At 44.0% G+C, this 13,269-nt stretch overlaps 1 protein-coding gene across 1 annotated transcript in view; it reads right to left on the bottom strand.

Annotated features, from left to right (window-relative positions):
* The window catches only part of rimbp2b (RIMS binding protein 2b), a 107,383-nt gene extending 102,770 nt beyond the window's left edge, over positions 1-4,613 (bottom strand). Inside the window, exon 1 of the mRNA XM_054731342.2 lies at positions 4,591-4,613. The gene's annotated coding sequence lies outside the window, so the exon portion shown is untranslated. The remainder of the gene's footprint in view (positions 1-4,590) is intronic.
* Between the last annotated feature and the right edge of the window lie 8,656 nt (positions 4,614-13,269).

Here is a 13,269-nt window from a genome sequence, read left to right as displayed (position 1 = left end):
ACCACAGCAGTCAATCTGTCGACCCGATGGCAGCTACAGATCTACTTTGGTTACATCTGAGCTGTGGGAACTATTTGATACAACCTCGAGATGAATGCACACATGCTTATGCAACGAGACAGAGTCAAATGCTCACACACGTAGAGGAAAAAACATGTCCACAAACAGAGTGTGTGAGCAGACAGAATCTAATCTGAAGGCTTGGCAAGAAAACTTACAACCATTTAATGGAAATAACCTGAGGACACATTAGAGGCTTGCTTTGTGAGGCACAGGACGGCCTAATATCCAGCGCCAGCGATGTGGACGCTGACAATCATAGTGCACTTTCCCTCTGCTGTCACAGCGTCTCCTCCAGCCATCTTTAGAGATTTCCCAGTGAAGACGATGTTATGTAACAGCGGCCGTGGATGGACCCTGCTGCTCATATCACTAATGCCTCACACTGTGGCAGAGTCATGTGCTTTATTCAGGCCACGTCCAGGCGCCAGCAGAGTCAGTGTTCCAGCTGTTACTACAGACTAGCTTCAGTCAGTCAGCAGCACGCTGAGCCGTGCCCTTCTCACTCCGCTAACCCTCTGCTGAGCAGCCATGTTCAGCTCCATGTGTCTCACACCACCGGCACAGGAGGCACTTCACTCAACACGGCTCAGTGTCTGACGACATCATACACACACTGCAGTTCTGGGACTTACACTAAGACCAACCAAGAGCATCATTTCACAAAACAGTTCAAGATAACTTTTCCAGTTTGATCATAAATCTGAAAAAATATCTTCAAAGGCTTTTCTTTCGTTTCATGTTCTTGTTTCATTTGATCAACGACTAACAAAATATATGTGTGTGTATGTGCATGTGTAAGTGTGTGAGAGTGTGTGTGTGCTTGTGCGTGCCTGCCTGCTCTGGTTGGCCACTCGCTCTGTTTGAGTCTTTCATAGACAGAATTTGGTAAATGACAAATGACTCGTTTCGTCCATCTCTAAGTCAGAGAACTCCAAAGCACTTTACACCACAGTCAGTCATTCACACCCTGGTGGTGATGAGCCACATCATAGCCACAGCTGCCCTGGGGTGGAGCTGCCGTACACAGGTGCCACCGGTCCCTCCGACCACCACCAGCAGGCAAGTGGGATGAAATGTCTTGCCCAAGGACACAAGAACTGACAGAGCATGGGTTCAAACTAGCAACCCAACAATTTCAGGGTGACCTCCAAACCCCTGTGCTTCCCAGTGGTGTTGAGTTTGGTGACAGAACAATCTTGTTTGTTCTTTGTTTGGATGATGTGGTCCTCTTAGCTGCATTAAGCTGTGACTTCCAGCTCTTACGGGGGAGACTCATAGCCGAGTGTGAAGCAGCTGAGATGAAGGTCAGCACCTCCAAATCAAGACTATGTTTCTCATCCAGAAAAGGGTGGAGCTCCAACTTCATGTTGAATCTGCAGTGATGCTTAACCAGTCTGTTGTGGAGGGAGGGAGCTAAGGCAAAGCTCTTCATTAACAGGTCAATCAACAGTCCCACCCTCATCTTTGGCCATGAGCTTTGGGTGGTGAACTAAAGAACCAGATCATGAATCCAATAAGGTTCATTCAACAGACCATGACAGGGTTTAGAGATAGGCAGGGGAGTTCGGACATCAAGAAGAGACTAGCACTGTTGCTCTTCCACATCGAGAGGAGCCAGCTACAATGGTTTAGGGGTTTTGTCAGGATGCCCCGTACTGTTTTTCCCAACAGCACTACTCTGCGTGACTCGGATGGATGGGGTTCAGTTTGACAGCCTTTTCCAAACAATTGTTCTGTAACTTTTCAGTACCGGCTTTGTTGTGGTTCCTAGCCCGCTGAGCTGGTCCAAAAACACAACATCAGGGACTTTCAATCACTTATTAGTTTGGGGAAGGAGTTCAGAGCTTTCTGCCTGCTGCCTAACTGCCTGCTGCCATTTCTTGGTTCAAAGTCTGACAAAAAGCCAGCGACTGAGCAGAATGTGAAACATTACAGTTGTTGTGCTGTGCTGTGGTTTTGAGTGGCAAACAGACCACCTCGCACTACCTTTGTGTTGATTGTGATGCCCCCCCTCCCCTCCCCGAGCACTATGCAGAGCGTACCCGCAAGAGTATCTTTTTGTCACGGAGTTGGTGGGGAAAGCCAACCACACTGAGGCGAGGTGTGTTAACCTACGCATTTTTGGTAGAGTAGGGCTGCTGGATACAGGCCATCAGAAGCCTCTCAGGGGAAGTGTTGTGTGGGTGTCCTGCCAGAAGGAGACCCCATGATTAACCCAGGATGTACTGGAGAGATTGTATCTCCAGAGGCCTGGGAAGGCTTCTGGGTCCAGTTGAGGAGCTGGTTGGTGACTGAGGAGCAGATGCTATGGGCTTCTCTGACAGGGATGACCTAGACCGAGATAAGAGGTGAGTGGAGTTTGCTTGTTTGCTAATATTTTTATATGTTAATGAGCAGATTTACATAAAACTCTCAGAGAGCAGTAATCGGATATACAACTACTGCACTTGCAGTCAGCCTGGTTCAAGATGGCCACCACAGCTAATAGAAGATGCTAGATGAGTACATTCTGGGTAATTTCAAAGATATTCAGCAAAAACCAGATATCATATAGCTTGGCATAATTCACAAAACAGACTCTGAACATTTTCAATATGAAAAGTTTGACAGATGCTAAATAAAATCTCTGAAAGTTATCTCAACCACATTGATGGTAGAAGTAATAAGAGAGACAGGAAGACCCAGCTTGTTTTGTTTGTCAAGTAAACAACAATCTCCAGGAAATGAGACAAATTTGCTGATTTTAAAGATGCTGAGCTAAAATCTGCTGCCAGACTTAGCTAATTATTTCATGAAGCACCACAAGGATTGTGGTGAAACTCTCAGACAGTAATCAATACGTGTGCATCTATAGCTGATTAATCACTGGAGTTACTCTGGTTCAAGAGTAAGGTTTAGCCAGTCTGATTTGTCTTCAGTGGATGAATGATTAACGTTTATGCACAAAGTCCAAGAATGACCTCCACACAAATGTCACATTTATGTTTGATCTGGTTTTCTTCAGTGCTTTTAAACCATCCTCTGGAGTCCAGTGACTCATTTGTTTTTTCACACGACATAAACTGACATTCTTTATTATTTGGGGTTTTGATCTACAACCTCTGGTTCTCTAGCAGTAAAGACAACTAAATTAATCCTGAATAAATGAACATCTGCCTTCATCAGATATGCAGAGTGTGTGATTATTGGAGCTCCTTGATTAATAACATCCTCCAAACACCAGATTTCTTATCATTTGCTTAGCTATAACAGAAAACTAGTCATAGCTAGGGACTGGATGTCCCTAGCTATGCCCCTGTATGCACCCAAACCACACCCTCTCCTCACTAACAGCGCCTCTGTCTCACTGGAGAGCCAACACATTTAGGCTCTGAAAGATGAATACTTGTCTTCTGTGCATAGTGAAGATAAAAGTGACTCGCCAGCAGCCCAGGGATAACCAGTGGAATGATGAATGGCCGTGCCTGCTTGTCAAGGTGGGCAGGATGAGCTACAGTATGAATGGGAGTTTAGCGCCCGAGTACTCCCTCATATCAGAAGGTGTGAGACGAGCCTGACAGGTCTAATTATGAAAGCTCTTAAAGAGATTGGCCTTGGGAGGCGTCGGAAACCCGCCTTGTGCTTGTTCAAACATGAAAAACACTGAATATCATTTCACTGAAGAGAATCAGAGTCCAGTCCTGATCATCTGTTTCGCTCTAGTTTACTCCCCTGACTGCCACCTATAGGAGCTTGTGTGGCTGCAAAGTCAGCTCTGAAGCAACCGGCAGAATGTTTCAGATGGACTCTTGATCCTTAAAAGGCTTTTATCATCACACAGCATTAATCTCACACACACACACGCTCGCGCGCAAACACACACACACGCGCGCGCGCACACACACACACACACACCTTTAACACTTTAATTTGTTGAATTATTGATGACAGGCTGTTAATACATATCCTCCACAGTCGTTAAAAACATCCATTTGAGCTAATTTATGGATTTCAGATCACAACACATTCTGACTTTTCTCCAGCTCTCAGTTGACAGATTCAAGCAAATTCTACAGACATTTTTATTCTCTGCCCAATCAAGGCTCAGCAGCAGAAAGAGACACAAGATCAAATCTCCAAATCACGCTATTTAATAAATGGATGTTAAACACACTGTGGTAACTAAGTAGCCTATTAATTGAACATGCTGCAGGATGTTTTCTCTCCAGACAGGAGGCTGAAACAACATAAAAACAAGGCTATGAATTCCTAATGCATGCAAACGATGCCTAATGTCCTCTTGCTCCTCTCTGGACTGTTAACGGTGCTCTCCAGTGCAGAACAGCTGAAAACAGGCTCATTCATCTCTGAAGAAATTCATACGAGTGTGTGAGAGGCAGCAGGGTGCATTTCAATTACCTTCACCACTATGAAATGTTCTGATCACCTTTTTTGCCTACAGCAGCAGCAGCAATGGGAGCATGCAGCAGTCAGTACAACAATCAGTAAAACACACAGCTTGACAGCAGACAGTAGACGGTACATTACCTTTGCAGAAAGTGCCGATGAAAAAGCAGCTGAGTCCTACTGTACAGCATGGACAGAAAAGCAGCCGGCAGCAGAACCAGGACGATGGCTGTGGCAGCTATGTTGCATAAAATGGTTCATCAGAGCTTGGCAGAAAGAGGCACCGCCAGGCGGCTCAAGGAGAGAGAGAAGGAGAGAGGCAGAGAGCATCGCTCAGCTCAGCTACCGAGGCTGTGCAGCAGAGCACACACATCAACACGCCCCCTTCCTTTTTTCCTCACTTTCTCTCTCTCTCTCTCTCTCTCTCTCTCTCTCTCTCTCTCTCTCTCTCTCTCTTTATCTCTCTCTCTCTCTCTCACACACACACACACACGCACACACTTGCACACACGCACAGTCTTAGTCACACAGATTCAAGCATGCAGGGGTGCAGAGGCAGTGCAGTGTGCAGCAGCATTGAGCAGCGCTCCCTGTCCAGGATGCCTTTGGTCTTCTTAGATCAGAAGTGGTCATTCTCTGTCTTATTCTCAGCAGTCACAGACAATCCTGTCAGTGAATGCTTCCAGGAACAAGCTCCAACACACTGCCTGCTCACCTAACCACCACTGATGAGCATCCATGATTGAAGCTGGCAAGGTCATGCGAGGTCCTCTGGCATCACCCCCTGGTTTACGCTCCCAGTTGGATTGCAGCACCTCTCTTAGACTCTCTGTTTTTTGCAAGCTGACACGGGGACAGCGCTTTGCCTCGTCATGGGTCATTATGCCACACAGGCTCCCTGGAGGCTGGACTTGTCAAACCCTTACTGGCTGCACAGTGGGCCAGACCAATCAGCTGCCACAAACAGTACCAACATCATTACCATCCAATCTCAGATCAGGAAAGTGCAGAAGGGTATTAAAAAGGATTATTTGGGCCATTCTGGTGTGTGTGTGTGTGTGTGTGTGTGTGTGTGTGTGTGTGTGTGTGTGTGTGTGTGTGTGTGTGTGTGTGTGTGTGTGTGTGTGTGTGTGTGTGTGTGTGTGTGTGTGTGTGTGTGTGTGTACTATAGAAGAACAGCGTGTACAGTATGACTGCCCTCTATGGCTGACAGCGGTGGTGCACTATGCTTTGAGACAATCACAGAGGAGGAACAGGACCAAAAACAAATAAGCCTTCCTGATTGTCGACGCCTAGCAACGACAGTGCCTCCTTACCTCTGTTGAACTCCCTCCCTCCCAGGACACTCAGCACAATCCCAGTTGAGAGCTTATATTGCACAGCCTCTGGAAAAGACTCTGAGCCACAACATCCCACAGGGTTGTTGTGAGATGCTCCCACTCATGTTGTCTACCTGCTGCATGAAGGTTCTGGACTCTGATCCTGAGCAGGAAGAACATCTGATGTTACAGCTTCACTTACTGTCCACTCTATAAACAGTGAGATTAAACTCATGTAATTTTGTGCTTTACAAACAAGCTGCACCGCCGCAGATCTTGTTTTCCTTGAGCAACAACGATGCTGCAGATGCTCGGGTCCATCAGTGCATCAGAGGGACCCAAACCTGTGCAGACAGCTGTCAACAGATGTCAGAGGGCAGGACTGGAGCTGCAGGCCTGCCTCACCACACGGACCCAGACACGTTTGAAGGTGTAAACAACTGCTTTGACATTGCCTTTAGTGAAGGTTTCTGCATGTTTGCAGCAAAAGCAGCGCAAATATGAGTTCATATTTAAAAAGACACAAAGACCTTAAAAATCAATACTGGTGAAGATGAACATTATTTATATTGTAAACTGATACATCCTTTATATAGCAGAAGGTATTAGAGGTCAGATTGGTTCTTCCTTTCTGTGGTTTCCACTTCCTCAAACCAGAGCATAACTGCTGCTAATCGCTATAGAGCAGAGAGCTACGTTAGAAGCTCTTTGTACATCAGGTCCTGTCCTGCCTCCTGCTGTAGGATCCAAGAAGTAAATGTCAACTAAACTCAGCTCAAAACCTCTATCCACATCAAAGGCCTCTATCACAGGAAGTTCTGAAAAAAAACGTCCATCTGAACAGCAGGTCAGAAGAACCAGGTACGTTTTCCTCATCAGAACCTGGATGTGTTTCAGTAAACAGCTGGATGTGGGGTCAAACTCGTTCTAATGTATTTGTGCCTATTTTTATTACTTGTCCTAAAAAATTTCTATATCCGTCTGTTCAGTTAATATTATACCATCTTACATGTTCCCAAAGGCTGATGAAGGAAACACTGCAGGGACAAACTCCATATTTTACAGTGGCGTTAAAACACCAAAACTATTTTTCCTCAGGTTTTCTTAAAAGCTTCAGATCATCAAACAAACTTCAGTATCAGACAAGAATAACTAGAGTAAATACAAAAATGCACTTTTCAGCATTCTGAACCAACTCCAGCTTGCTTCCATGTGGAAAAAATGTGCCTCCCCCCTCCTCCCATAAATAAACAAATAAAAAAACATGTAAATAAATAAATACATCTTGATGATCCCCAAGATTTTTGGGAAAATATTTTGTGATTTGAGGAGACCTAAGTACATGGTGGGCCATTTATATGGATACACCTTAATAAAATGGGAATGGTTGGTGAAATTAACGTCCTGTTTGTGGCACATTAGTATACAGTATGTGAAGGGGCAAACATTTCAAGATGGGTGGTGACCAAGCCCCCACAATGCGGCTCAAAAATTGAAGCAATCCCGGAAGTACCAAAAATTGCAGTTCCACCCTCATCCACTAGGGGCTGGTGTCAGAAGCGAGCAAATCCTCATCGACTCCCATGTTAAAAATACCAATTTCACAGCAGAAATAAACGTGTTTACAGCCTGGTACCAAAACATGTTTTTGGTTTAAATTATCTAGTTTACACTCATGACAGCTCTGAGGGGGTGAATTTTTTTCTCACTCTTCTGTTTAAGTGTATTAAAAGCCTAAAATTCTGTATAATTAATGAGCATCCGACCCACGTGGCCGCGTGATCTCTGACTCAGAAGCTCTGGTGTTGTGCACAGTTAACTCCGGTTGTAGCTAGGTTGCTACCTCCGTTAGCTTAGCTCCCACCTCCGCGTTAGCTTTGGGTTAGCTTCAGGTTAGCTCGTAGCTAGTTAGACCGGGTGTCGTCAGTTGATCCCAGCCTTACAGCCCCACCCTCAGCTCCACCTCTCTTCCCTTTGTGGAATTGTCTGGGCTTGACGGAACCTGTGACACGGTTAAAATGGCGGTGGTGGCCACCTCCCATTTATCTTCAAAAATGTGTTATTGGAGTCTATGGAAACCCACTGTCCAATATTTATATGTCGATGGTGGTGACCATGGTGGCCATTTTGAAGTTGGCCCTCTTGGATCCAACTTTTGTTTTTTCAATAGGATGAGGCTCATGTGACACATCAAACGTATTGGTCATTTCACAAGAAAAACAGTGGTGTGCTTGGTTTTAATGCAACTGTATTCTTTCATGAGTTATTTACAAGTTTCTCTTTGTTCACAGCCATTGATATGTCGAAGAGGTTAACACGTGAGAAGCAGATCGAAATTGTGTTGATATCTGGTGAACACAGTAACCGGGTCATTGCAGCAGATTTCAATGCAAGATACCCTATGAGACCACCCATCTCCCATGGTACAGTTAGCAAACTGCTGCTAAGTTTCATGAAGCTGGTTCAGTGTTGGATTTGCCAAAATGTGGATGGATGAAAACTGTCACTAATGAACAAACATCAGTGGCTGTCCTAGCTTCATTCAGCAAGAGCCCACAGCGTAGCACTTGCCGCATGTCACTGGAGAGTGGCATTAGTCGAACATCTCTTTGGCAGAAATTAGCTACTCATAAATGGCACACTTACAAACTCCAGCTACTGCAACATCTCAATGAGGATGACCCAGATCGGTGCACAGAATTTGCAGAATGATCAAAACAAAAATTGGAACCGGACCCTCAGTTCGCGCAGATTTTGTTCAGTGATGAGGCAAATTTTTATGTGAATGGTGAAGTTAACAAACAAAACCACCGCTATTGGTCTGACACTAACCCACATTGTACAGTTCCTTCCAAGACTGTTGGAACAAAAAAGTGATGGTTTGGTGGTATATGGGGTACAAAGATAATGGGACCATTCTTCATCAATGGAAACCTCAAGGCCACTGGATAATTGAAATTGCTACATGATGATGACAAAATGATACTCGTTATGCACTGGAGCTGGCACATTCCCTGAGTTTTTCCAGCAAGATGGTGCACCACCACATTATGGCAGGTCCGAGGATTCCTAGATGAACAGTTTCCTGGAAAGTGGATTGGTCATCGTGGGCCAGTTGAATGGCCCCCAAGGTCTCCCGATCTGACCCCTTTAGACTTTTATCTTTGGGGTCAATCTGAAGGCAATTGTCTTTGGTGTGAAAATACCAGATGTACAGCACCTGAAACTACGGATACTGGAAGCCTGTGCTGACATTTCTCCTGCGGCATTGCTATCAGTGTAAGAAGAGTGGGAGGAGAGGGTTGCATTGACAATCCAACACAATGGGCAGCACACTGAACACATTTTATAAGTGGTCAGAAACTTGTAAATAACTCGTAAAAGAATAAAGTTACGTTCAAACCAAGCACACCACTGTTTTTCTTGTGAAATTCCCAGTAAGTTTGATGTGTCACATGACCCTGTTCCTACTGAAAAAACAAAAGTTGGATCCAAGATGGCCAACTTAAAAATGGCCACCATGGTCACCACCCATCTTGAAAAGTTTGCCTCCTCACATATACTAATGTGCCACAAACAGGACGTTAATATCACCAACCATTCCCATTTTATTAAGGTGTATCCACATAAATGGACCACCCTGTAGAATTTCCAGGAAGGTGTGTGTCCCGTTACATCAGCAGTAACACTAACAACATCACTCAGACATGGTGGTGGTGTTGTGATGGTGTGGAGCTTCAGGACCACTCGCTGTACTGATGAAAACATGAATTCTGCTCTCTAACAGCAGAGGGAAGAAGAATGTCTGACCTTTGATTGTTCATGCTGGAGAACCTTCCCATGTGGCTCAAAGTGGTCTGAATAGCCTGTTTTCTGTTTATTAAATAAAATAAAAATTTAAACCTGTAATATGTAATTACTCTGATTTTCTTTGATTTAAAATTAGTTTTCTGATCTGAAAAAAAAAAAATAAAAAAATTAAAATGTGTCAATAAATCTAAATGATCGGAGGATTCAGATGTGGATTTTCAAAACTTGTTTTTCACCCACAAAATCGGTTTTGACTAAAACAAATTTCCCATAATTGTGCTTCCTAAGTCATTCTGCAGTGCTGATGCCTGAGTGGCAAATTCCAGCTGGTTCTGTTGTTTCACATGGACTCTTAGACGTGATATTGTTGTTCTGACGACAGCAGTTCTAATTAACTGGCACAATCTTTCCTCCTGAGGACAAAGCTGTATGTACAAGAGAAATGTAGCTTTACTTTTCATCTTGATTTATTTGAATTATTAAGATATTTTTTCACAATAAGTTTATAAAAACGACTGTTTCACCTTGAGGGAAAAAGTCAGCCAGAGCATTTTTGGAAATTTTGTTACAAACAGAAGCCTTGCTGATAATGCTCGAGATCATCCTGTGGAAACCAAAATGATCCCAAATATGGACAGTAAGCATCTTTATTAATACATTTCTCTGGTTCTCACAAACAGGAGCAGCCTGAGCTCTGAAACAAGGAGATGAAGTTTCCTCCTGGCTTTTGGACAAACCAGACACGCCTTCCTCTCACTCATTGATGCTCTAAGCTAATTATGCAATAAGACTGCTGCCTGTCTCCCTGATGAGCCTGTCATCTCTGATTATTCAGATTTAGTTGATTTGTTTTAATCTGAGAAACAGAAACGTAAATATTATTTTTTGTGGTTTTAGAAATGGACTCCTGCCTCAGCATGTATTTAATACTATATTTTAGAAATTGTAAACCAAATATTAACACATTTTTTATCTTTATAATGAACAGCAGAGAGGTACAGTAATGATGGCAGTAAAATATCCTATATGGTAGCTGCTGCAACAGAAGAGACACCCCATAAGAGCACATAAGTCCGAACCAGTTACTGATGGGGAGGATAAAAGGCCCTGGCTATGAGCTGCAGATTATGGCTCTGTCCACCAACTGGCACTGATCCTTCCAGAACCTAAACAAAGTTCAATCAATTTCTTGAAAGCTTAATAAACACAACGTTCACCTTCTCTGCGCCTCTGATCCGATTGCTCCTCTTTGGCATGGCTAAACTTTGTTTTTGGCTCAGCGACACTTCCCTGTGAGGTCTGAGGAGCTTCCCCACCTTGCAGGTCTTCTGGCAGCCCATTGCCCCCTGCTACATGGAAACAGATAAGCCATGCATCAGTCTCACTGAGCTTCTCAGTGATGCTTCCTGTTTGTTACGAGCAGCGAAACCCACCATTGCAGAACAGTGTGCATGCTTCACCCAGCGCTCGTCATGGTTAGCAGTGCGGGATGATGTCATAACTCCAGCATGCTGGGATTATAAATATCTGTATTCTGCAGAGTTACATAATAAAGGATGCTGGATTACTGTCCGCACACAGTGGCACAAAGGATGACACAGCTGCCACAGGAAAACAAAAAATAACTAAAGTTACATCCTGAATGGAAGAAACTAAAATCCTTATTGTTACTTCTATTTTACTTCTTTAGCAAGATGTTGAAAAAAACCCTGCAAAAATGTTTATTCCTGTTGTTTCCAAACAAAAAATGTTCTTTATTGAAGCAGATTATTAAATGGAAAGATCTCATTGATCTGTGATTGGGGTTTCACGTCGCCGTGGGCTCTAATGTCACCATGTTTGGTTAAAGGCCCAAAACATGTTAAAAGCAGTTGTTATAGAAAAAACCCAAATATTTTATAAGGACGAGTAAAGAGGATATAAGGATTCTGAAAGGTGGATTTAAAATGGCTCATCTGAATATTTGTAGTTTAAGAAACAAGGTACAAGAAGTATCTGAGATTATAAAGGAATATAATTTTCAGGTATTAGTGTTATCAGAAACACATCTGGATATTTCAGTAAACAGTACTGTATTAAACATCGAGGGATATAACATTTATAGACAAGATAGGAATTTATATGGTGGAGGAGCAGTGTGTTATGTTCAAAGTGAAATACCAGTAAAGATTCATAGTGATCTGAATGTATTAGGAGTGGAAGTGATCTGGTTAGAGCTGCAGTCGCCACATTTGAAAACTATTCTTGTAGGTGGTTGTTATAGACCAGGGACTCCCAAAGTGTGGTGCGCGCGAGCTGCCGCTAGGGGGTGCGCGACGTGAAAAGTGTAATGGCTGCGGAGCTCAGAGAAGTCTGTCATGTGTCACCATTATTGTAGAAACTCATTTGTGGGTGGGCCAAAGAAAAAGTAAGTGGGCACAATAAATGTAATTGAAAACAAGTATATTTTTGCGCGCGTGTGTGTGTCCTCCGCATGTGCCCTAGCTTCACAATAACAAAGCGCCGAGCTTCAGCACTCTGGCCTGCGCACGCCGATATGTTCCGTCGCGCGCGCGCGTGTCCTCCGCATGTGCCCCGGCTTCATAATAACAATGCGTCGAGCTTCAGCACTCTGGCCTGGGCACGCCGATATGTTCCGTATTTGATCATTTTTAACGGTGTTGGAGAAATCTGAAGGTGGTGAGTCATTCTGGCAGATTGTAATTAACACCTGTCTCATGCAGGTGTTCTGACGTTGTAAACCTCACACACAGAACATTGTGGATGTAACAAAATAACAAGAAATGATTCCCATTCAGGCTATTAACTGCGCGCTGAAGATCTGAAGTTCAGAGTGCGTCTGTCAGAGATCAGACGTGTTCCAGCTGAACCACGGCTCACGGGTGCACAAGTGAGCACATCTGGGCTGGGCAGAAGTAATTTTACAACATTGGTTTAAATAGCGCGAGACGCGGTGACTTGAGCGGCTGTGCCGCGCGCGCGTGCGCGCGCGCACACACACACACGCACACAGATTCAATAAGCGCACACGCTGCTTTAACTCCGGCGCTGTCAGACTGAAGGCAGAAATGAGTGCTGCCTCCACCGTGATAAAAACTTTTAAGAGGTTATTTTTCATTCAAGGTCGAATTAAGATATTAGCTTCTGGGATGAGTCGGGTCCGCTACAGCCAGTGACTCCTCATTAACCTGACCACAGCTCATGTTACTGCAGCATGTGTTATTCCAGTCAGCGTGGCAGCGGATCACAGATTCAGCCACACCATAAAACAGCAATAAGTCGGTCTGAGGTAAAAGTGAACATCTGGCCGCACAGGTTAAACGTTCCTACTTTAAGAAAACCGTTAAATTGCATTGTTGATGTGCTACCTGAGCACTCTAAATATTTATTTAAAATGAAATCAAAGGAAATTGTAATGGTATCGAATGTTTATTAATTACTATTTAAAAAATTAAAGTGATGGGGAATTTTTTAACCCTGTCTGTTTAGCTTGACATCTGATATATATATCAGGGGGGGGGGGGTGGGGGGGGGGGCGTCGACATGGTCGGGACATAGAAGGGGGTGCGCGGCTAAATAAGTTTGGGAACCACTGTTATAGACCACCAAATGTGTCTGTAATGTATTTAGACTCAATATGTGAAATGCTGGACAGAGTATGTGAAAGAGTATATGATATTTACTGTACTTC

This window comes from Nothobranchius furzeri, chromosome 17 (genome assembly GCF_043380555.1).
Source record: "Nothobranchius furzeri strain GRZ-AD chromosome 17, NfurGRZ-RIMD1, whole genome shotgun sequence".
Lineage (NCBI taxonomy): Eukaryota > Metazoa > Chordata > Actinopteri > Cyprinodontiformes > Nothobranchiidae > Nothobranchius > Nothobranchius furzeri.
Note: the sequence above shows the minus strand (reverse complement) of the source record. Positions and strands in the feature narration are given on the sequence as shown.